The sequence below is a fragment of the Pan troglodytes genome, chromosome 4, assembly GCF_028858775.2.
Source record: "Pan troglodytes isolate AG18354 chromosome 4, NHGRI_mPanTro3-v2.0_pri, whole genome shotgun sequence".
Taxonomy (NCBI): domain Eukaryota; kingdom Metazoa; phylum Chordata; class Mammalia; order Primates; family Hominidae; genus Pan; species Pan troglodytes.
The window spans coordinates 97,689,001-97,714,609 of NC_072402.2; positions in this window are offsets into that span (position 1 = coordinate 97,689,001).

Genomic DNA, 25,609 nt, shown 5'->3' on the forward strand with positions numbered 1-25,609 from the left:
TACTTAGCAAATAGTACTTATCCTATAAATATTTGTGCAGTTTAAATTACTTGGTGTTGTTTCTCCACTACTTTCTTTATACCACTTTACATACCACTTTATTTAGACTTCAGATATTTGGTCATGAGATAGAAATTGCACAGATTAAAGAGAAAATTCATAAGCATGACTTAAGTATGCATACAATGTGGTTTAGTAGTTAAGACTGTTTCAAGAATCTGATAGTCAATATACAATTTCCAAATGTGTCAAAAATTTCAGATTTTACAGCAAAACCTGTATTTCCTCATATATAAAATAAATATGGTAAACATCTCCCTTATACCATTGTTTTAAGAATTGAATGAGGTTAAGCAGGTAAGAGGCTAGCATGCTTTAAGTATAATACATTATAAAGACAGTTTTTATTATCTTGTTAATTTATTATTTGACATCAAGTCAATTTGGTTTTGTATCATTCAAATATGGATATGTGTGTGTGTGTGTGTCAGTATACTTAAAGCACAAGTGGAATTTGTACTGTGTTTGAAATCCATACAGGTCTTAAGTTGCCTCTGCCAATACTCTACAGCCAAAGACCGTAAGAAACACTCCACAGGGAATAATGAGGCTTCTCATTTAGGGACTCTTAGAAAGGATGTATAAGATTTAAACTTGTGGTAGGTGATTTGGGAGTGATAGAGGAAGCATAGCTTGCCTATAGTTTATGTGTTGTTCGGAAGCGAGAGTAAATTTAGATTGGGAATAACAATAATGTGTATCTAGAAGGAAAGAGGATTAGAGTGAGGCCAAATGAAATTAGCAAAGAAACAGCTTTCAAGCTATTAACTATCATTTGGTTATTTTTATGCTTAGGAAAATAGTAATGTTTGTTGTTAGTTGTCAGACTTGATTACACAGTGTTTTGTTTTTTTTTTCTTATTGATCTATTATGGTCACAGAGTGGCCTTGTTTGATGATATTCTGTGAAATGCCTTATGTTCACCAAGAGAACACCAAGGCATTGAGGGCCAGGCTGATAGCTCCTTGCAACATGAAGGACAAGCAGATTGTACTCAGCCAGGCTGTGGCTCTTAGTGTTGTTTTTCTCTGTTACCTGTCAAAAAAACTTCACATATTCATTCCAAAACAGTTAGTTGCTAAGGTAGAAAGTGTAATAACACTGATCAAAACTGGAAACAAATTCTTAACAAATGCAACTTATTTTTTCTTTTCTTTCATGGACTTTATTATAAAATAGTAGGTGTAAACATTGATCAAAATTTTCTAAACAACTATGATATTGCAACTGTATCAATTGCTACAAAGGAGAGGTAAATGGTGGTATGGTAACTAACAGAAAGCGAGGTTAGCTAACGCTACACTGGAAATTACCAAAGATTTATCAGAGGAAGTCACAACTTATTTGAGATCTAAAAAAAGGAAAAAGAGGTAACAAAGTAAACAAGGAAAGGAACAGTACTCCAGAGAGAGAGAACATAACTAAAAACATCCTGTATCCTGTGTGCCAGCACTGAAGATTGATGTAAGAAGAAAAAAAAGCCATAGGTAGAGTCAAATCATATGTGTATTTGACAGAGGTCCAGATGAGAGGCTAATAATAGCTGAAAAAATGGGATGATGGCCAGAGAGGAAAAAGAAGATAGATATAAGTATATTTAAGCATTAAACATGGATAATATTAAATTGACATACTTAATAACTAATTAGTCAAAATAGAGACTCCTAATTTTTTGATTTGAGGAATTGTGCTTATAGTGTCAATCACTTATTTAGGGAAGAACGATAATGTATCATTTTTAGGAGGAGAGAAAAAAATTAATTCCTGCTTAAGATGGAATCTCAAATGGTTTAGAATCAGTTAATCTCATGTGGGCCCCAGAATAAACAGATCTACAACTCATAGAAAATGATAGGGCTAGAGATATGAATTTAAGAATGGACTGTAAATGAAAATTAAATTCATTTTGTGAGTTTTGCCCTTGTTAAATAGGTTTTGCTTATGTGTTGTATTTTAAGATTAGCCTAGGCTGGGCGTGGTGGCTCACGCCTGTAATCCCAGCACTTTGGGAGGCCGAGGCGGGTGTATCTTCTGAGGTCAGGAGTTCGTGACCAGCCTGGCCAACACAGTGAAACCCCGTCTCTACTAAAAATATAAAAAATAAGCTGGGCACGGTGGCAGGCGCCTGTATTCCCAGCTACTAGGGAGGCTGAGGCAGGAGAATCTCTCGAACCTAGGAGGCAGAGATTGCAGTGAGCCGACATTGTGCCATTGCACTCCAGCCTAGGCAACAAGAGTGAAACTCCATCTCAAAAAAAAAAAAAGATTAGCCTAAAAATTAAACTGATGTCCTCAGATCTTGAGAGTGAATCTGAAACTCTAAATCAAATAAAGAATTATTAACTTCTGTTTAAGATGTTGGAATAAGATCTCTGGGATCAGGTGAGTGCTAGGAAAAAAAGCTGAAGTTCTCCCAGCACATCATAGTTTATATATTTAATCTGTTAAATCAGATTATGTGGTTTTCAGTGGAAATGTTTTTCTTTGAGGCGAACACTAACAAAGGTGGTCTAAGGGAACAACTGAGTGTACCGTCTATTGAAACCTCTCCTTTCTTAGCCCTTCTTGCTCGCATTTTTTTCTTCTTCCATGTAAAAGACTTCTGACATTCTTTGTTATTGGTTTTATGATCAGGTCTGTCTTGGAACCTGTAAACAAGAACCACACCAGAAATATATTGGTTGTGTTTACAAGAGTATTGTATTTACAAGAGTCTAGGCATATATACATATATATTTGCAAACTATATATTTGATAAAGAGGCTCAATTTATTCACAGTTATGTAGGCCTAACAGGAAACAAGACTGGGGGGGTCCCAGGAAACTTACAATCATAGTGGAAGGTGAAAGGCAACCAGGCAAAACTTACCATGGTGGCAGGAGAGAGAGAAAGTAAAGGGGAAATTGCCACACACATTTAAACCATCAGATCCCATGAGAACTCACTCAGTATCATAAGAACAGACAGGAGGACATCTGACCCTATGATCAGTCACCTCCCACCAGGACCCACCTCCAATTTGACATGAGATTTGGTTGTGGACACAAATCCAAACACTGTCATTCTGCCTCTGGTGCCTCCAAAACTTCATGTCCTTCTCACATTGCAAAATACTATTATCCCTTCTCAAAGAGTCCCCCTGTCTTAACTCACTTCAGCATTAACTTAAAAGTTCACAGTCCAAAGCCTCATGTGAGCGAGGTAAGTCCCTTCTGCCTGTGAGCCTAGACCATTAAAAAAAAAAATTAGTTACTTTCAAGATACAATGGGGTTACAGGCAAGCATTGTGTAAATTCTTTCATTTCACATGGGAGAAATTGGCCAAAACAAAGGGGCTACTAGCTCCATGCAAGTCAAAACCACTCAGGACTGTCATTAAATCTTAAAGTTCCAAAGTAATCTCCTTTGACTCCATGTCTCACATCGAGGGCAAACTGATGCAAGATGTGGGCTCCCTAGGCCTTGTGCAGCTCCATCCCTGTGCGTCTGCAGTGTACACCCCCTGCAGCTGATTTCTCAGGCTGGCATTGAGTGCCTGCATCTTTTCCAGGTGAACAGTGCAAGCTACTGGTGGATCTAGCACTCTAGTGTCTGCAAGATAATTGCCCTCTTCTCACAGCTCCACTAGGCAGTGGGGATTCCACGTGGGGACTCCAACCCCAAATTTCCCCTCTACATTGCCCTTGTAGAGGTTCTCCATGAGGACTCTGCCCTAGCAGCAGACTTCTGCCTGGACATCCAGGCATTTTCATATATCCTCTGAAATCTAGGTGGAAGTTCCCATACCTCAACTTTCGATCCCTGTGCTCCTGCAGGCCCAACACCACGTGGAAGCTGACAAGGCTTGGGGTTTGCACCCTCTAAAGCAACAGCCAGAGCTGTACATTGCCTCCTTTTGGTCACGGCTGAAGTTGGAGTGGCTGGGACCCAGCGCACTATATCCCGAGGCTGCAAAGAGCAGCAGGACCCTCCTGGGTCTGGCCCATGAAATCATGTTTCCCTCCTAGGCCTCCAGGCCTGTGATGGGAGGGGCTACTGCAAAGGTCTCCGAGGCATTTTCCCCACTGTCTTGGTTATTAACATTAGTCTCCACTTTACTTCTGTGTTCTGCTGCCAGCTTGAATTCTCCCTAGAAAATTGGTTTTTCTTTTCTACCACATAACTGGGCTGCAAATTTGTCAAACTCTTATACTCTTCCTCCCTTTTAAATATGAGTTGCAATTTCAGACCTTCTCTTTCTTTATGCAAATGGGCATAGGCTTTTAGGAACAGCAAGGCTACATTTTCAACACTTTGCTGCTTAACAATTTCTTCCACCAGTTACACTAAGTTGCACTAAATCACACTAAATCATGTCTTCAAGTTCAAAAATCAACACATCTTTAGAGCACAGGCACAAAACTGCCAGTTTTTTGTTTGTTTTGCTTTTTTTTTTTCTAAAGCATAGCAAGAGTGACCTTTGCTCCAGTTCCCAGTAAGTTCCTCATCTCCACCTCAGCCTGGACTTCTTTGTCCATATCACTATCAGTATTCAAGGTCACAACCATACTCTAGGAAGTTCCAATATTTCCCACATCTTCCTATCTTCTTCTGAGCCCTCACGACTGTTCCAACCTCTGCCTGTTACCCAGTTCCAAAGTTGCTTCCACATTTTCAGGTATCTGTATAGCAATATCCCACTCCTGGTGCCAATATTCTGTATTAGTTATTTCTCACAATGCTATAAAGAAGTACCTGAGACTGGGTAATTTATGAAGAAATTTAATTTACTCAGACTTAACAGTAAGCATTACTGGGAATTTACTCAGACTTAACAGTAAGCATTACTGGGAAGCCTCAGGAAACTTACAATCATGACAGAAGGTGGAGAGAAAGCAGGCATATCTTACAATATGCACGAGAGAGAGAGAGAGAGAGAGAGAGAGAGAGAGAGGGAGAACACACAAAGGGGAAGGTGCCATACACTTTTAAACCATCAGATCTCATGAGAACTCACTCACTATCATGAGAACTCACTCACTATCATGAGAACAGCAATGGGAAATCTACCCCCTTAATCCAGTCATCTCCTACCAGGCCCTTCTTCCAATTAGACATGAGATTTGGGCGGTGACACAAATCCAAACATATCAGTACATGACTTAAAGGAATATAGTAGTAAATCAGTCTGTTACCGTATCAGAATAACTTTAAAACAAATGGTTACTTGTTAGAATTTTTGTTTAAACTAATGATATAATGTTTATTGACTAACAATTTATGACATAGAGAAGCATTCAATAAATCATTTTTATTATTCATTTATTTCATTTTTTTCATTTTCTGTTTCATTGTTAACGTTTTGATCAGTAATGTGTCATCTATGCTTTTATCTAACTGAAGGATCTATAGTACATTCCCATAATATCCCAGCCATTATTTATGGGCTCTCATTATATTTTTCACACTTAAATTGTTCCTACAGATTACAGGTGACAGCTTCTTCACAAACAATACAATTCATAACTACTTGAGACCAATGGTAACATTGATTTGCCATTTGTTAGTGGAATCCAAAACCTCTAATAATCCATCTATAGTCAGAGCTTTATAAGTAAGATCCTTTTGCCTTGCCCATAAAGTTTTATTTTGTAGGTATAGGGTAATGCCATAATTATTCATTTTTGAAACATTCTCCAAGTGACTCTGATACACACTCAAGCTTTTGATTAAAAAAAAACTAAAATGAGCCTGCTCTCTCTAGTCTGAATAGTAACGTCATATAGAAAAAATATTTATAGTAAATAAACAAAAGTAAACAGAAAGCAACTATGATTCATAAACTAATAATAAGCTACTACTGGCAAAAGTGTACATTTGAGATCTTGAATACTTTTGAATTATTAGGCTTATAGTTCAGTAATAGTTAAAGAGAAAACATGCATTACTAGTACATGAGGTACTTGGTTTTCTCTTTCTGCATTCGTTTACTTAGGATAATGGTTTCCAGATGCATCTATGTTGCTGCAAAGGATAATGATTTCATTCTTTTGTATGACTGTGTAGTACTTTATGATATATATATACCACATTTTCTTTATCCAATACACCATATGTAAGGTACATGGATGTACTTTGGTCAAGAGTATGCTGAGATAACATCCTGCATGACTCAGTGGGATTGGAGCACAGGTGCATAATTCCACTTGTTATATAACCTGCTTTTATAAATTCATACCTGGCTCAGAGCCTATTATTTGTAAAAGGTATAACTGCCCTGCTGATGCTGTCCGGGCTTGGCTCAGGGCACTCCCAGAGAAAGAGAGAGAGTCAGAGATGTCCATCTTGCAGAGAGACAGTGGAAAGCCAGGACGTGGCTCAGCTTGTACCCTGAGAGGGAGAGAGTGAAGCTGCTGACCCTGTAAGGGAGAGCTGGTTGTGCAGCTGTGTGTTTGAGCAGCAGAAACCCCAGAGCCAGAGCAGGTGGCCGGGACAGAGATGGAAAATGTGAAAGAGCTGTTGATGAGAGAACTAGTGTGAGTGAGCTGCTGATGAGAGAGCTGCTGAATAAAACCATACTTCATCTGCCTATGCCCCAAGTGTTCTTTCAGTTATCTGCCACTCATCCACCACTCCCTTCAGACCCCATCATTGGCTGGAACCTGGCACTAGGCATGACATCATTGATGGGCAACTGGGTTGATTCCATGTCTTCGTTATAGTGGATAATGCTGCAGTGAACATATGGGTACCTGTTCTTTTTAGTAGAATGACTTATTTTCCTTTGGGTATATACACAGTAATGGCATTGTTGGGTAGAATGGTAATTCATGTCAGCTCTTTGAGAAATCTCCATACTTCTCTCCACAGTGCCTGAGCTAATTTACATCAGTCCTGTTCTTTGCAACCTCATCCTTGGGTTTTAGGAGTTTTGCTATTTTTTTGGCTTTTTAACAAAATCCATTCTGACAGGTTTGAGATGGCATCTCCTTGTGTTTTCTATTTTCATCTTTCTGATGATTAGGGAAGATGATTTTTTTTTCAGATGTTTGTTGGCTGCTGGTATATCTTCTGTTTGTTCATGTCTTTGGCCCTCTTTTAATGAGGTCATTTGGTTTTTGCTTGTTGGATTGCTTAAATTATTTATATCTTCTGAATATGAGGCCTTTTAAAGATGCATTGTTTGTGAATATTTTCTCCCATCCTGTGGGTTGTCTGTTTACTTTCTCAATAGTTTTTCTTGGTGTGCACAGAAGCTCTTTAGTTTAATTAGGTCCCACATTTCAATTTTTGTTTTTGTGGCAATTGCTTTTGAGTACTTAGCCATAAATTCCTTGTCAAGGCCAATATGGAGAAGGGTATTTTTTAGGTTTTCTTCTCGAATTTTTATAGATCAAGGTCTTACAGTTGTTTTAAATTTATCTTGAGTTAATTTTTATACATGGTGAAGATGTAGGGGTCCAGTTTCATTCTTCTGCATATGAACAGCCAGTTTCCCCAGCACCATTTATTGAACAGGGACTTTTTTCCCATTGCTTATTTTTGTCAACTTTGTCAAAGATCAGATGGTTGTAGTTGTGTGGCTTTATTTATGAGTTTTGTATTCCTTTGGCCTATGTGTCTGCTTTTCTACCAGTACCATGCTATTCTGGTTATTGTAGCCTTGTAGTATAGTTTGAAGTTGGGTAATATGATACCTCCAGCTTACTTCTTTTTGTTTAAGATTGCTTTGGCTATTCAGGCTCTTTTATGGTTCCACATGAATTTTAGAATAGTTTTTTCTAATCCTGTGAAAAATGACATTGGTAATTTATTAGGAATAGTGTTGAATCTGTAAATTGCTTTGGGCAGTATGGCCATTTTAATGATACTGATTTTTCCAACTGATGAGCCTGGGATATATTTCCATTTATTTGTGTCATCTCTGATTTATTTTAGAAATGTTTTGTAGTTCTCCTTGTAGGTATCTTTCATCTCCTTTGCTAGCTATATTTCTAGGTGACTTATTTTTTTCTGTGACTATTTTAAGTTGGATTGCATTCTTGATTTGGCTCTTAGCTTTAATGTTGTTGGTGTGTAGAAATACGACTGATTTTTCATATTGATTCTGTATCCTGAAACTTTACTGAACTTTTTATTAGCTATAAGCCTTTTGGCAGAGTCTGTAGGGTTTTTTAGATATAGAATCATATCATCAGCAAAGAAAGATAGTATGACTTTCTCTTTTCCTAGTTAGATGCCTTTTATTTCTTCCTTTTGCTTCATTGCTTTGGCTATAACTTTCAGTAGTACATTGAATAGGCATGGTGAGGGTGGGCATTCTTGTCTTGTTCTAGTGCTCAAGGAGAATGCTTCTAGAGTTTGCCTGTTCAGTATAATGCAGGCTGTTGTTTTGTCATAGATGGCTCTTATTATTTTGAGGTATGTTCCTTCAGTGCCTAATCTGCTGAGGGTTTTTATCATGAGGTGATGTTAGATTTTATCAAAAGCTTTTTCTGCATTTATTGCGATGATCACATCGTTTTTGTTCTTGATTCTGTTTATATGGTGGGACTCATTTATTTATTTGTGTATGGTGAACCAACCTTGCATCGCAGGAATAAAGCTTACTTGTTTGTGGTGAATTATCTTTTTGATATGCTGCTGGATTCAGTTAGCTAGTATTTTGTTGAGGATTTTTCTATGTTCACTGAGATACTGACCTGAAGTTTTCTTTTTTTCATTGTGTGTCTGCCAGTTTTTGCTATGAGGATTGATGCTGGCCTTGTAAAATGTGTTAGGGAAGTCTTTCCTCCTTGAGTTTTAGGAATAGTTTCAGCAAGATTGGTTAGATTTATATAATTCTTCCTTTTCCTGAATCATCAGGGAGTACTTATTTTCTTTTATGACACTTATGTCAGCTTGTTCAATGGCCATATAGTTGTTGGTACTCCACAGACAAAATATCTGTACCTATGGACACATTCTACCTCAGAATATGCCTAGCTTTGGCTTGGAATATCAGAGTCTTTCTGTGTTATAGGGATACTGGAAAATAAAAGAACCAGTGTGTACCAAAGACTTATAAAAGGTCAGGCACTTGGTTTCATTGAATGGTTTTTGATTCTGCAAATGCTCTACTGGTTTATTGAAGACAACTGATATGCTGAAGCTTTAAGAACTGATATATTTGCCAAGAACTCTGTCAGAGAGAATACTTGATATATGTATCTCCTACATCATTTATTTACATATTTCCATGCCTGAAAATGTATTTCTTCTCTTTAGAACATCATATTATAATGCTTATTTTAAAATGCCTGTTATGGATATTTCTTTAAAGTGTTAAGTAAAATGGCAACTATTGGCTATGGTATCAAATAAAAATTTTCTTCTTGGATTTTTTCAGCTGTATTGAAAGCAATTTATGCCTATTGTTTATGAAAGGACGGTTATCTCAGAAGATTATCTTTGATCCAATGATAGTTGATGCCAGCTCCAACAGGTCCCATCAGATCAGACCACTTGCTTTCAGTCTGGCATCCTTCCATTTACTCCAGGTGCAGATTCTAGAATCACTTTTCTAAAACACACATTGATCATGCTGCCACTATGTTCAGCAGCTTCTTGTGGCTTGTCATGAGTTTAAAATTAATTCCTTACCAACACAGTGAACAATCCCTTTAATTTGAATCCAACCTACCTCTCTATCCTCATTTCTTTCCTACAATCCCACTATGTTGGGCAAACACGTTGCCTTTTCAAAAACATTTTGAAACCTTATCTGTCAGGATGTAGTGCAAAAAACAGAAAACATCCTGGATATTTAAAAAAGGAAGTAATTCAGTTCTGGGAATTAAGTGATTGCAGATTGATGGCTAAAAACCAGATTCTAACTGGGGGTCCACAAATAATTCCCACAAGAATAATGAACTCATGAACTACGCCTGTATATTCAAAACCACCATGAGAATTAATGTCAGAATCAAAAAGCCATTCCCAGAGTTGACACCTGACTTTCATGATACTGAAAAATGGATAAGGGAACAGAGCTGCAGAAAAATGACCACCAAAATTGGGCTGAAAAGCAGTCTCTGTTTCATGGTCTTCTTTCAATGATCTTTTTCAACATCACTTTAGAGAAAATCAGCTTCCTCCTTTGGAGAGAAAAAAGTCTAACGAAGACAGTAGCCGTCTTTCAGGAAACCCTTGTATTTTATCTAGAGTTTCTTTCTGATATGTCAGCATTTAGTTAAGTGAGAAATATTATTCAAGTAGTTCTCAAATAATTTCACCATTTAGAAGGAAAGTAAGGGTTCACTGATAGAAAAAATAATTGAAAAGGCAAAGGAAGATAATTTAAGAGTGAAAGATTGAGAAATAATTCAGATATCTGAGAATCTGAGTTTATCTTAATGGATTTTGTTTCTATGTCCTAATCATTAAGCATTATAAGAAAGGTTATTTGTGGCTTGGCCTCCTTATACCTGTTATCTGTTCATCAGCCCCTTCACATTCAATATCCTTGTAGGTATAGGTATTCTTACCCCAAGAAAATTAATCTCAGTGAGGTAAGAGATTTGCTCACATTTAAATAGAAAATATTAGCATTCAAATCTAATTCTAACTGCTTCCAAAGCTCTATATTCTGTAGAGTAACACCCATTTTTATGATTAAAATTTATGCCAGTAGAAAACATTAAAAACATATTATGACTTTGTATTATTTCAAACTATGGAAAGAAGGAAAATGGAAATGAACATGTTTCTGTTAAACTCAATAAAAGGTAATTTTAAATACATATTATTGTGAAAGAATAATTTACATTATTTAAAGGGCGTGGAGTGGATTATTTGGCAAGGATTCAAGTTATTCACAGGGGAAAAGCAATACTATTTCACGTTATGGACAATTATTGGTACAATGTGTACTTTTTCCGCTTAATAATTGCATGTTCCCTTTTGTCACATCCGCACAATACAGAATAATTAAAGCACATTAGGTGCATCGTGAAAGGGACATTTGGTTTTAATTAACATTAGACAATAAGAAAGGCAATTTGTTTTATATTACTATTCATTATTTGATGCACTCATATACTCACACACATACACGGTGTCTACACACACGAAAAGGCAACTGTGAAACACGGCAAAGCCTCTCAATCTGGACTTACACTAGGTCTACCTAAAAATATACCAAATGTTTTATGCAGAAAAATTTCTTTCTTCCTTTAGACATCTTAGACCATTGGTCCCCAACCATTTTGACATCAGGGACTGGTTTCCTGAAAGGTGGAAGAAAATTTTTTCATGGAGGTGGGAGTTGGGGTGGGGGCAATGGTTTCGGGATGAAACCGTTGTACTTCAGATCACTCAGATCATCAGGCATTAGATTCTCATAATGAGTGCGCAGCCTAGATCCCTCACATGCACAGTTCACAATAAGGTTTTCACTCCTATGAGAATCTAATGCAGCTGCTGATCTGACAGGAAGCAGAGCTCAAACCATAATGTTTGCTTTCCCTCTTGCTGTGTGGCCCAGTTCCTAACAGGCCACAGACCTGTATCATTCCATGGGCCCCTTCCTTAGACAATTGTGTGGCATTCTAATGTAAAAAAAAAATTAAACAGGAGTCAGGTTTATAGTGATTATTTCAAAAGTAAGTTGGATAATCAAAGTCTCGTGGTGCTTATACGGCAGCATCAGAAAGCTAGAACTCACGAAAGACTAAAACCACACTGGATCTTCATGTTAAGATAGACTATAAAGAGGCAAGACTGACTTGACACCTGTGGCTTGTCTAATATACTTGGGTGAAAAGAAGTTCATCTTATAATTAAATAAAGTGTCAAACTAATTTTATATACAGTATAAGTGAATTTAGATTGCCTACATGACAAACTAATGTCCTACTCCTCTGCCAGGAAGATATTGACCATGTATATCAGTTAGCTTTTGCTTTGTGACAAACCACTCCAAAATTAAGTGGTTTAAAACTATAACAATTTCTTTAACTCATGCTTCTGTGATTTGGCAGTTGGGCTGGCCTTATGTGGACAAATGTGTTTGCCCTCTGTGGTCTTTCAATCCCCAGCAGGCCAGCTAAAACTTTTTTAAGTGGCAACTGCACAAAATTCAAAGTAAAGAGTGGAGGTCAGTGACTCCAGATTTTGGGCTCTAGGATCAGAATTGACAGACTGTCATTTATATTGCATTCTATTGCCAGCCAATCACATAGTCAACTCGAATTAAAGAGAAGGAAAAAGAAACCCCACCACTTGAGGCAAAAAACAAAAAATAAATAAAAGCTACATTAAATGGGCATAAACATAAGAAGGAACGAAGAACTGTGGCCAGTTTTTCAATCTACTAGATCATGTTGGAAACCAATTTTTGTTGGTTAGATAGTTCTCTTGATATTGAAGTGTCCTTCAACCTAAAGTAGCCTTCCAAATAATGATTAGGGCCTGAAAAGAACAAAAAGACTGATCCCCCATCCAGTAAAAAAGAATTCTTCCTGCCTGGTGGCCTTCAAATGGGGGTATTGGCTTTTTTCTTGCCTTTAGACTTAACTAAAACATTGGCTCTTCTTGGGTCCCAAGTCTGGGGCCTTATGACTAGAAAAACGTGATCAGCTCTCTTGGTTTACAGATCTTCACACTCAGGTGGAAATAAAACAACAGTTTTCTCGATCTTCAGTTTCCAACTCACACTGCAGACCTTGTAACTTGCTTGCCTCCATAATAATGTGAGCCAATGCCTTAAATTGATATACGTGTATAATATAACACACACATGTATATGTATACACACACAAATATACACACAAACACATATGCACATTCAGTTAGGTTTGTTTCCCTGGAGAATCCCAACTTAATACAAGCATATTTTAAATATTTCTTGAGAGCAATAATTTTGTTTTCTGCTTATCTTCATTATGATGCCCTAAAAGGCAAGGATAACATTATTTCTTTGCAGTATTTGTAAAATCTGCTGTCCTAGATAGTTAAATAATTATTGGGACTAAATTAATCTGTGTCTTCTCTTTCTGTGTGCGTGTGTGTGTGTGTGTCTATGTGTGTGAATCTGTGTATCTGCAAGCACACACATACTGTATATAAATATGTGTTCATATATGACATATGCATATATACATCTATGATTCCTACACATATATATGTATGCATGTGTGTATGTTTTTATATAAATTGATGAATAAGTAAATAGAAAAGTAGATAGATATTTATACTTAAATTATCCATTTGATTGTCAGATATAATAACCAAAATATTCTTAAAATTTTAATATATTCATAGACTCAGATAAGGCATTCTTCCTCTTTTCACATTTCAATATATTTCTCATTAACAGTAATCATTTATATGCATGTACACAGTGGAAAGAATATTAACCTATTGAAAAACATGCAAAATATTATTCATGGTGAAATTTTAAAAATTATTTTTGACCAGAATGACAATAATATTTACATTCTGAAATAATTAAGAAAATAATGAAATGTGGAATATAGTAAGACTCAAACATAAAAGCACAAGTTTTTAAAGTGTTTTTTAAAATTTACTGCTCAGCACATAAATGAAAATAAGAATCAAAGTTCTATTCTTTTAGAATTTGCCAAAAACGTTTAATTCAATCACTATATAACAACAGAATGTAGATATTATAATAGTTATACTTTTATTATACTTTAATGCAATATGAATAAAAAATTCTACATTCCATTAGGATTAATATCTTTTAATATCAGAGATATTAATTCATTTTATTTGAGATTGAACAGGAGCCCTATTTTTATCTGGATGAATTGCAGTTACATATATCTGACCATGCTTAAACTGTAACCTGTGTCTCATCAGAAGTACCAGTAGAGTAGTTGTTAGAGGTGAAGGTTTGTGTCAAATGATCCTATGGTGAAATCCCTGTTCTACCATGTAATTTTTTTAAATAAGATACTTAAGCTCTCTAGTGCTCAATTTTTTCATTCATGGAGTATGTGTAAGAATCACACGTATTTTTCTGATTATGACTAAATGAAAAATGCACATATTATAAAACTGGTGAAGAGTCAGCATTTAGCTCAAAATAGTGATGTAAACATCAGATGAACTCCACTAGATTTCCTACAGTATGTGTGTGTGCACATGCTCAGGTGTGTATGAGAGACAGAAAGAAAGTGAGAGAGACAGAAGTAAAAAAAGTAAAATTTTCTTAGCCTTACTTTATTTGTTAAAAATGGGAATTAATAATAACTATTTCATGGCATTATACAAATACTTTAAGAAGACATTATGTATATATATACATATAGGATGGTTTCCAGTAAATGGACATCAAACAAAGGTTAGCTTCCTTCTTACAAAAAAACATATTGAGGCCCAGTTATAGTGGTAGACTACATTAGCAAGGTGTGTAATGAGGGCAAGGCCATGCGACCATGAAGAGTCTATGACATGCACTATTAAATAGCCATTGCACCACAAAGATAATGAGAGTGTTAACATGGCATACTTGGCCACAGCTACACCTACTGATAACACAGTAGATATACATTATCCCTGCTATATTACACTTATTAAGGGCATGCAGTTAGATCCTCTGACTCTAAAACTTATTTTTCCTCACTACACTACACTACACTTTCTTTTGTTCACACGCAGTAAACCCTTCATCAATGAAAAAATTTTTGTTTGAAACAGGCTTATAAACTGTTAAAAGAAAAACTTTAGCTGAATTAAATTTAAAGGAGTTTAATTGAGTAACGAAAGATTCACAAATCGGGCAGACTCCTGAGCCACAGTAGGCCCTGAGACTCCAGAAGGAGGCAGCTTTAGGCTAAACTTGATTTAACAAAACTATATACTTTATTTTAAATGAAATAATTTAACCTCTCTAACCTAAGTAAGAGAATTCTCTCTTACTGGATGGGGGATCAGGCTTTTTGTTCTGTTCAGTTGATTATGAACACAGACCTCCATACTGTTGATCTTTATTCACCTATCAGCAGATGGCAAAATAAGTAATCAGAAAGTTTTAAAAATAAACACATTTTTAAAAGTCATTGAGAATTTATAAATTGATATATTTATTACATTATTGACAAAGTCAAATAAGTCAAAACTACTATCATCGAAGAATCCTAGCCATTCTAATAGCAAATAATTTGTGGGATTTAATGTACACTTGTACACATTCAAGTTTTTAAAATTCCATTTGAATAACAAGCCCTGTTAAGCACTTAACTATATAGTATATATGAAAGTCTCCAACCTTTATGTTTCAAAATATTAGTTTTGTTTTCATTTTCTTTAATGTGCATTAGAATATACAGGACAAATAATGGTATAAAAACATACATTTCTCTGACACTCAAATAACCGTTGATGTAGATGAATTTTAAGGTAAAAACAAAAGGAAATTATGATTAATTTTATTATTTTCTTCTGAACATGAGTTTTGTCTTTTTTCAATCATATTCATAATTTTAGTACTTTATTTTCCAACAGATTGATTTTTAAATTAATTATTTTTAGAGAGCTGTGTAAATAGCGATAACTTCTTAAGTTCAGATGGCTAACAATGAGGCCCAGATTAAGTGTAAGAACATAGTTAACCAGACATGGCCTGATTCTTAGATTTCCTAATTTCAAGAGTAATCACATCAAAATGTTCACTTTATTAAATGCAAAAGATGATATATAGTTGATTTGTTGAAATCACAACATTTACACTTTTACTTTAATTTCTAGTTCCTAGTTCAAAATAATGCATAACAAACATCAGTTAGGTTTTAGTTGCCAGGACAGAAGAGGAGTAACAGTTACTATTTATCAGGTCAGGCATTATGATGCTTTACATTTGTTACCTTGTTTGATCCTTTTAAAAATCCAAAAAGTCTTGCAAAATAAATGAGCCTTGCACCTTCAGATGAAGAACAAAACCTTAGGAAACATAAGTCACTGTTGAATAGGAAATATCTATAACTAGAAGTGCTAGCATGTGTGATTCAAAAATTAGTGTCTTGATGTGATGCAGCCCTCTTAAGATGTACTTTTAAACTTTCTATTTGAGTTACTTGAAATCATATTTTCAAAATATGGTTATAATAGTCACAACTAAAATTCGAAGGACATTAAGAAACCCAATACATTTATAGGTACTTATGACAGCTTCACGAAAGGCAAGATAATCTGTTTCATTTATTTTGGGTACAGTATAGAAATAAGAAATAAAACATGCTTTTTATTTTGAATTGTCTCTCCTTCATTTTCTTTTGTACATAAAATGGAAAATCCTGTTTCCCAAGTTGAAGAAGCTAGAAATGGGGTTAGATGAACAAAGCCAGAGGCAGAGACAAGCAATTTTATTTAGATTTTCTAGAACATCTGTAAGAAATGTTAGACATGTCCAAGGTGACTGATGTTTCAGGTAAAGATAAAATGGATAAAGGATAGTATTAAAAGAAATCTTGAGGCAGGAGCCAAGAGGGCCGAATAGGAACAGCTCCTGTCTACAACTCCCAGCATGAGCAACGCAGAAGACGGGTGATTTCTGCATTTCCAACTGAGGTACCCGGGTCATCTCACTGGGGAGTGCCAGACAGCAGGTGCAGAACAGTGGGTGCAGCGCACTGTGCATGAGCCAAAGCAGGGTGAGGCATCGCCTCACCCAGGAAGTGCAAGGGGTCAGGGAATTCCCTTTCCTAGTCAAAGAAAAGGGTGACAGACAGCATCTGGAAAATCGGGTCACTCCCACCCTAATACTGCGCTTTTCCAATGGGCTTAAAAAACAGCACACCAGGAGATTATAACCCGCACCTGGCTCAGAGGGTCCTGTGCCCACGGAGTCTCCCTCATTGCTAGCACAGCAGTCTGAGATCAAACTGCAAGGCGGCAGTGAGGCTGGGGGAGGGGCACCCGCCATTGCCCAGTTAGTTGTTTGATTAGGTAAAGGAAGCGGCAGGGAAGCTCAAACTGGGTGGAGCCCACCACAGCTCAAGGAGGCCTGCCTGCCTCCGTAGGCTCCACCTTTGAGGGCAGGGCACAGACAAACAAAAAGACAACAGTAACCTCTTGCAGACTTAAATATCCCTCTCTGACAGCTTTGAAAAGAGTAGTGGTTCTCTCAGCACGCAGCTGGAGATCTGAGAACAGGCAGACTGCCTCCTCAAGTGCGTCCCTGACCCCCGAGTAGCCTAACTGGGAGGCATCCCCCAGTAGGGGCGGACTGACACCTCACAGGGCCAGGTACTCCTCTGAGACTAAACTTCTAGAGGAACCATCAGGCAGCAGCACTTGCGGTTCACCAATATCCGCTGTTCTGCAGCCACTGCTGCTGAAACCCAGGCAAACAGGGTCTGGAGTGGACATCTAGCAAACTCCAACAGACCTGCAGCTGAGGGTCCTGTCTGTTAGAAGGAAAACTAACAAACAGAAAGGACATCCGCACCAAAACCCATCTGTACATCACCATTATGAAAGACAAAAGGTAGATAAAACCACAAAGATGGGAAAAAAACAGAGCAGAAAAACTGGAAACTACAAATCAGAGTGCCACTCCTCCTCCAAAGGAACGCAGTTCCTCACCAGCAATGGAACAAAGCTGGATGGAGAATGACTTTGACGAGTTGAGAGAAGAAGGCTTCAGACGATCAAACTACTCTGAGCTACAGGAGGAAATTCGAACCAATGGCAAAGAAGTTAAAAGCTTTGAAAAAAAATTAGACAAATGGATAACTAGAATAATCAATGCAGAGAAGTCCTTAAAGGACCTGATGGAGCTGAAAACCAAGGCACGAGAGCTACGTGACGAATGCAGAAGACTCAGTAGCCAATGCTATCAACTGGAAGAAAGGGTATCAGTGATGGAAGATAAATTGAATGAAATGACGCAAGAAGAGAAGTTTAGAGAAAAAAGAATAAAAAGAAACGAACAAAGCCTCCAAGAAATACGGGACTATGTGAAAAGACCAAATCTATGTCTGATTGGTGTACCTGAAAGTGACGGGGAGAATGGAACCAAGTTGGATAACACTCTGCAGAATATTATCCAGGAGAACTTCCCCAATCTAGCAAAGCAGGCCAACGTTCAGGTTCAGGAAATACAGAGAACGCCACAAAGATACTCCTCGAGAAGAGCAACTCCAAGACACATAATTGTCACATTCACCAAAGTTGAAATGAAGGAAAAAATGTTCAGGGCAGCCAGAGAGAAAGGTCGGGTTACCCACAAAGGGAAGCCCATCAGACTAACAGCTGATCTCTTGGCAGAAACTCTACAAGCCAGAAGAGAGTGGGGACCAATATTCTACATTCTTAAAGAAAAGAATTTTCAACCCAGAATTTCATATCCAGCCAAACTGAGCTTCATAAGTGAAGGAGAAATAAAATACTTTACAGACAAGCAAAGGCTGAGAGATTTTGTCACCACCAGGCCTGCCCTAAAAGAGCCCCTGAAGGAAGCACTAAACATGGAAAGGAACAACCGGTACCAGCCACTGCAAAAACATGCCAAATTGTAAAGACTGTCAAGGCTAGGAATAAACTGCATCAACTAAGGAACAGAATAACCAGCTAACATCATAATGACAGGATCAAATTCACACATAACAATATTAATTTTAAATGTAAATGGGCTAAATGCTCCAAATAAAAGACACAGACTGGCAAATTGGATAAAGAGTCAAGACCCATCAGTATGCTGTATTCAGGAAACCCATCTCACATGCAGAGACACACATAGGCTCAAAATAAAAGGATGGCGGAAGATCTACCAAGCAAATGGAAAGCAAAAAAAGGCAGGGGTTGCAATCCTAGTCTCTGATAAAACAGACTTTAAACCAACAAAGATCAAAAGAGACAAAGAAGGCCATTACATAATGGTAAAGGGATCAATTCAACAAGAAGAGCTAACTATCCTAAATATATATGCACCCAATACAGTAGTACCCAGATTCATAAAGCAAGTCCTGAGTGACCTACAAAGAGACTTAGACTCCCACACATTAATGATGGGAGACTTTTAACACCCCACTGTCAACATTAGATGGATCAATGAGACAGAAAGTCAACAAGGACACCCAGGAATTGAACTCAGCTCTGCACCAAGTGGACCTAATAGACATCTACAGAACTCTCCACCCCAAGTCAACAGAATATACATTCTTTTCAGCACCACACCACACCTACTCCAAAATTGACCACATAGTTGGAAGTAAAGCACTCCTCAGCAAATGTAAAAGAACAGAAATTTGAATAAACTGTCTCTCAGACCACAGTGCAATCAAACTAGAACTCAGGATTAAGAATCTCACTCAAAACTGCTCAACTACATGGAAACTGAACAAGCTGCTCCTGAATGACTACTGGGTAAATAATGAAATGAAGGCAGAAATAAAGATGTTCCTTGAAACCAATGAGAACAAAGACACAACATACCAGAATCTCTGGGACACATTCAAAGCAGTGTGTAGAGGGAAATTTATAGCACTAAATGCCCACAAGAGAAAGCAGGAACGATCTAAAGTTGACACCCTAACATCATAATTAAAAGAACGAGAAAAGCAAGAGCAAACACATTCAAAAGCTAGCAGAAGGCAAGAAATAACTAAGATCAGAGCAGAACTGAAGGAAATAGAGACACAAAAAACCCTTCAAAAAATTAATGAATCCAGGAGCTGGTTTTTTGAAAAGATCAATAAAATTGACAGACTGCTAGCAAGACTAATAAAGAAGAAAAGAGAGAAGAATCAAATAGAGGCAATAAAAAATGATAAAGGGGATATGACCACCGATCCCACAGAAATACAAACTACCATCAGAGAATACTATAAATACCTCTACGCAAATAAACTAGAAAATCTAGAAGAAATGGATAAATTCCTCGACACATACACCCTCCCAAGACTAAACCAGGAAGAAGCTGAATCTCTGAATAGACCAATAATTGGCTCTGAAATTGAGGCAATAATCAATAGCTTAGCAATCAAAAAAAGTCCAGGACCAGATGGATTCACAGCTGAATTCCACCAGAGGTACAAGGAGGAGCTGGTACCATTCCTTCTGAAACTATTCCAATCAATAGAAAAAGAGGTAATCCTCCCTAACTCATTTTAGGAGGCCAGCATCATCCTGATACCAAAGCCTGGCAGAGACACAACCAAAAAAGAGAATTTTAGACCAATATCCTTCATGAACATCAATGCAAAAATCCTCAATAACATACTGGCACACCGAATCCAGCAGCACATCAAAAAGCTTATCCACCATGATCAAGTGGGCTTCATCCCTGGGATGCAAGGCTGGTTCAACATGCGCAAGTCAATAAATATAATCCAGCATATAAACAGAACCAAAGACAAAAACCACATGATTATCTCAATAGATGCAGAAAAGGCCTTTGACAAAATTCAACAGTCCTTCATGCTAAAAACTCTCAATACATTAGGTATTGATGGGACATATCTCAAAATAATAAGAGCTATCTAGGACAAACCCACAGCCAATATCATACTGAATGGGCAAAAACTGGAAGCATTCCCTTTGAAAATGGGCACAAGACAGGGATGCCCTCTCTCACCACTCCTATTCAACATAGTGTTGGAAGTTCTGGCCAGGGCAATCAGGAAGGGGAAGGAAATAAAGGGTATTCAGTTAGGAAAAGAGGAAGTCAAATTGTCCCTGTTTGCAGATGACATGATTGTATATCTAGAAAACCCCATCATCTCAGCCCAAAATCTCCTCAAGCTGATAAGCAACTTCAGCAAAGTCTCAGGATACAAAATCAGTGTACAAAAATCACAAGCATTCTTACACACCAATAACAGACAGACAGCCAAATCATGAGTGAACTCCCATTCACAATTGCTTCAAAGAGAAGAAAATATCTAGGAATCCAACTTACAAGGGATGTGAAGGACCTCTTCAAGGAGAACTACAAACCACTGCTCAGTGAAATAAAAGAGGATACAAAGAAATGGAAGAATATTCCATGCTCATGGGTAGGAAGAATCAATATCATGAAAATGGCCATACTGCCCAAGGTAATTTACAGATTCAATGCCATCCCCATCAAGCTACCAATGACTTTCTTCACAGAATTGGAAAAAACTACTTTAAAGTTCATATGGAACCAAAAAAGAGCCCGCATCGCCAAGTCAATCCTAAGCCAAAAGAACAAAGCTGGAGGCATCACGCTACCTGACTTCAAACTATACTACAAGGCTACAGTAACGAAAACAGCATGGTACTGATACCAAAACAGAGACATAGACCAATGGAACAGAACAGAGCCCTCAGAAGTAATGCCGCATATCTACAAGCAACTGATATTTGACAAACCTGACAAACACAAGCAATGGGGAAAGGATTCCCTATTTAATAAATGGTGCTGGGAAAACTGGCTAGCCATATGTAGAAAGCTGAAACTGGATCCCTTCCTTACACCTTATACAAAAATTAATTCAAGATGGATTAAAGACTTCAATGTTAGACCTAAAACCATAAAAACCCTAGAAGAAAACTTAGGCATTACCATTCAGGACATAGGCATGGGCAAGGACTTCATTTCTAAAACACCAAAAGCAATGGCAATGAAAGCCAAAATTGACAAATGGGATCTAATTAAACTAAAGAGCTTCTGCACAGCAAAAGAAACTACCATCAGAGTGAACAGGCAACCTACAGAATGGGAGAAGATTTTTGCAACCTACTCATCTGACAAAGGGCTAATATCCAGAATCTACAATGAACTCAAACAAATTTACAAGAAAAAAACAAACAACCCCATCAAAAAGTAGGTGAAGGATATGAACAGACACTTCTCAAAAGAAGACATTTATGCGGCCAAAAGACTCATGAAAAAATGCTCATCATCATTGGCTATCAGAGAAATGCAAATCAAAACCACAATGAGATACCATCTCACACCAGTTAGAATGGCAATCATTAAAAAGTCAGGAAACAACAGGTGCTGGAGAGGATGTGGAGAAATACAAACACTTTTACACTGTTGGTGGGACCGTAAACTAGTTCAACCATTGTGGAAGTCAGTGTGGTGCTTCCTCAGGGATCTAGAACTAGCAATACCATTTGACCCAGCCATCCCATTACTGGGTATATACCCAAAGGATTATAAATCATGCTGCTATAAAGACACATGCACATGTATGTTTATTGCAGCACTGTTCACAATAGCAAAGGCTTGGAACCAACGTACATGTCCAACAACGATAGACTGGATTAAGAAAAAGTGGCACATATATACCATGGAATACTATGTAGCCATAAAAAAGGATGAGTTCACGTCCTTTGTAGGGACATGGATGAAGCTGGAAACCATCATTCTGACCAAATTATCACAAGGACAAAAAATGAAACACTGCATGTTCTCACTCATAGGTGGGAATTGAACAATGAGAACACATGGACACAGGAAGGGGAACATCACACACCGGGGCCTGTTGTGGGGTGGGGGGAGGGGGGAGGGATAGCATTAGGAGATATACCTAATGCTAAATGACGAGTTAATGGGTGCAGCACACCAACATGGCACATGTATACATATGTAACAAATCTGCATGTTGTGCACATGTACCCTAAAACTTAAAGTAAAATAATAATAAAATGAAAAAAAAGATATCTTTATGAATGTAAATGTTTATCGTCCATTTTTAACTAATAAGCAAGCTTACTAAAAACTGCACTTCACACTTAACTTAATGTTTTAGGGAATTAACTTCATAAATAAATAAAAACTAGAAAATTGATCTGTGTGGACTTTTGGATTGTTTTGTTTTGCTTTAGATGAAATTCTTCTCCATTACAGGACAATATAGGGGCTTAAAAACGAATAACTCCTATTAAATATTATGCCACTCTCAGAAATATCTAAGACGATGCATTATGAAAGTGCATAATGCAGATGGCAATAAGATTTCTTCTCAGTGGAAAATATCTGTACCATCTTTATTTTCACAAGCATTATATTTGTAAACATCATCAAATTAACAGCTGATGGAATCAATAGTAAGGTATTATATTTACTATTAAAACACATACTTTACTCAGAAATGTTGGTTTCTTATTTTCTCTGAAATTTTTTTCTATAGGTATAGCTTCTTCTTGTCTGTGGTGAGCTTCCTTTTTCTCAAGTCTCTGAAAGGATGTGTGCAAATAGACCTTAACTCGTGTAACATATTTTTGGCTCACTGTAGCATTACTTTTCTATGTAGAGTATTATTTGAAAATAATTGATTACTGCTGAATAAAAATAATCTAATATCTAAGCATCATTTGGCCTATATGTCACTTAGTTTGTATATTGAGAAAAATATTAAATAATTATGACATTTATTATTATTATTATTTTTAAATTCAATACATTTTAATTTTACCTTATAGGATCACATTCTTCTTTTCTCTCTTCCTTTTCTTTTATTTCTCTGTTGCTTTTTTATATTTGTAAATGAATATGCATCTTTAAGAATATCTTTGAATGATAATAGTTGTTGACTATTTTATTTTTGCTTACTTGCATGCAAGTGGCAATAACTGAACAAAATCTTCAGTAATCAAAGTGACAGTCTCTTTTTTAATCCTTGTGATCAAATTCAATCACAAGATATTGTGAATTTTTTTCTGATGCTTCCAAAGTATTAATTATTAAATGAATGAATAATGAACTGTGATTACAGGGACGTCAATTTGTGAGATGAAGGGTGAACAATAGTAAAATATGTAAAGAGAGAAAAGTCAGAGAGTTCATATCTCCATTTGATATCATTTAGTGTTATATACCTTCCAATATAAATGTTGACTTATTCTGTCAAACAAGTTCACAACCCTTGAACCATTGGGTAGCCTTCTACTATAATTTTCTCTACGGTGTCATTAATTTCAATATTATGATAATATAGGTTTTCAGAAAAGTCTTCAATTTTAATTATGACTAAGTCATGGGGATATGAGGGACTATGGAATTTGATGCATCAGTGAACACCGAACATAAAATCTATTTTGTGGAGTTACGATCATGAAGGTTCTTTTAAAAAGTTTATAAAACAATGTCTACATGTATCTGTTAAAAAAAGAATGGTTTCTGTCAAACAAATTCCATAAAACATTGACCCTTTTGAAAAAATTTTACAGTCCTTAATTTTACAGTATCTTCAATTTACCTTACCTGAACTGGACCTGGAACAATGAACATTATTTAAGGAGTTTCCCCAACAATTTTTTATTCATGTAAGAGCTGAATTAATATCATTGAATGCCTTTATATCTTCTGGAACAAAATATTTTGAATTAAAGAGCAGTTACGATAGTCACCATAAATATTGAATACAAGAAAAGTTTCTAAGGAAAGATTTTCTTCTGGCCTGTCTCTCAAAATACTAGCTTTATATACTCTTGCTTTCTTTGAAATTTGAGTTTCTTAATTCTATGACAGGTACTTATCTGCATATACAATATTCACTTATTTCTTTCTTCTTACTAATAATATCCATTTTTTTTGGACTGACATTGTGTCTAGATAAGTTTCCTGATCTCTTAACAATTCTTGCAGCTGGAGGTGGCCCATCATGCATTATTGACAATGTAATGTTAGCAGAAATTATTGGTTAAAGCTCAAGACATCATTTTGAAGGAGGGAAAAAAAAGCTGGCTTTTCTTTTTGCTCCTTCTAGTTAAGGATATTTGAGTAGGAAGATAAAAGCCTGTATCATGAAGCTATCATACCAACACTGGATGACTAATTAATTTGGTAAGCCAATAAATCCAATTGAGTTAAGATATGTTTTTCTGTTTTGTGCAAATAAACATAATCCTAACAGATAAAAAGAAAGACAAATGCAGGAAGAGCAAGTAAATAGCAGAAAAGAAAAACTTAATTGACTGTCTTGTCTTAACCAGGAAAAATGTTATAGTATACATTGAATCTAATAGAATGAGAAATTCAAAGATCTATTTTGCAATATTCAAAAGAAACACACTTCTAAATTATCTCTGCTTGATTCAGCCAGGAGAGTGTTACTAAGGCAGAGAAATGTTTTAAATTTATTTTTATATTTTGTAATATTATAATAATATTTTTATATTCTTGAGAATATTATTTATAATATTTAATACTAGCACTCAAAAGCAGCACAGACAATATGTTAGAAAATACTTAAAATTACTATATGGAAATTTTATTTATTGAGATAATTCAGCATATATAATTAATGTCAAAAAATAAAAGTTAGTGACTTTGTTTATTTAACAGAAAAGAATCAACAAAGCACCAGTAACCATCATAAAATTAAATTGTGCAAAATACTACTTATCAATGGAGAAGATATTCCAGTGGCAGTAGGAAATGAAAAGGAAAATATCACACAAGATAAATTTTCAAAGACCACAGCAATTCTGGATTTTTAAGGAGTTTCCCTGACAAAGAAACTATGCAGATAATATATACTATCTGAAACATAGATGGTGAGAATTCCTAAGACATCCAAAAGATATACTTTACTATCATAAAAATTCATCTGTTATGAAAGTGCCATAATTTATCTCTGAAGCGT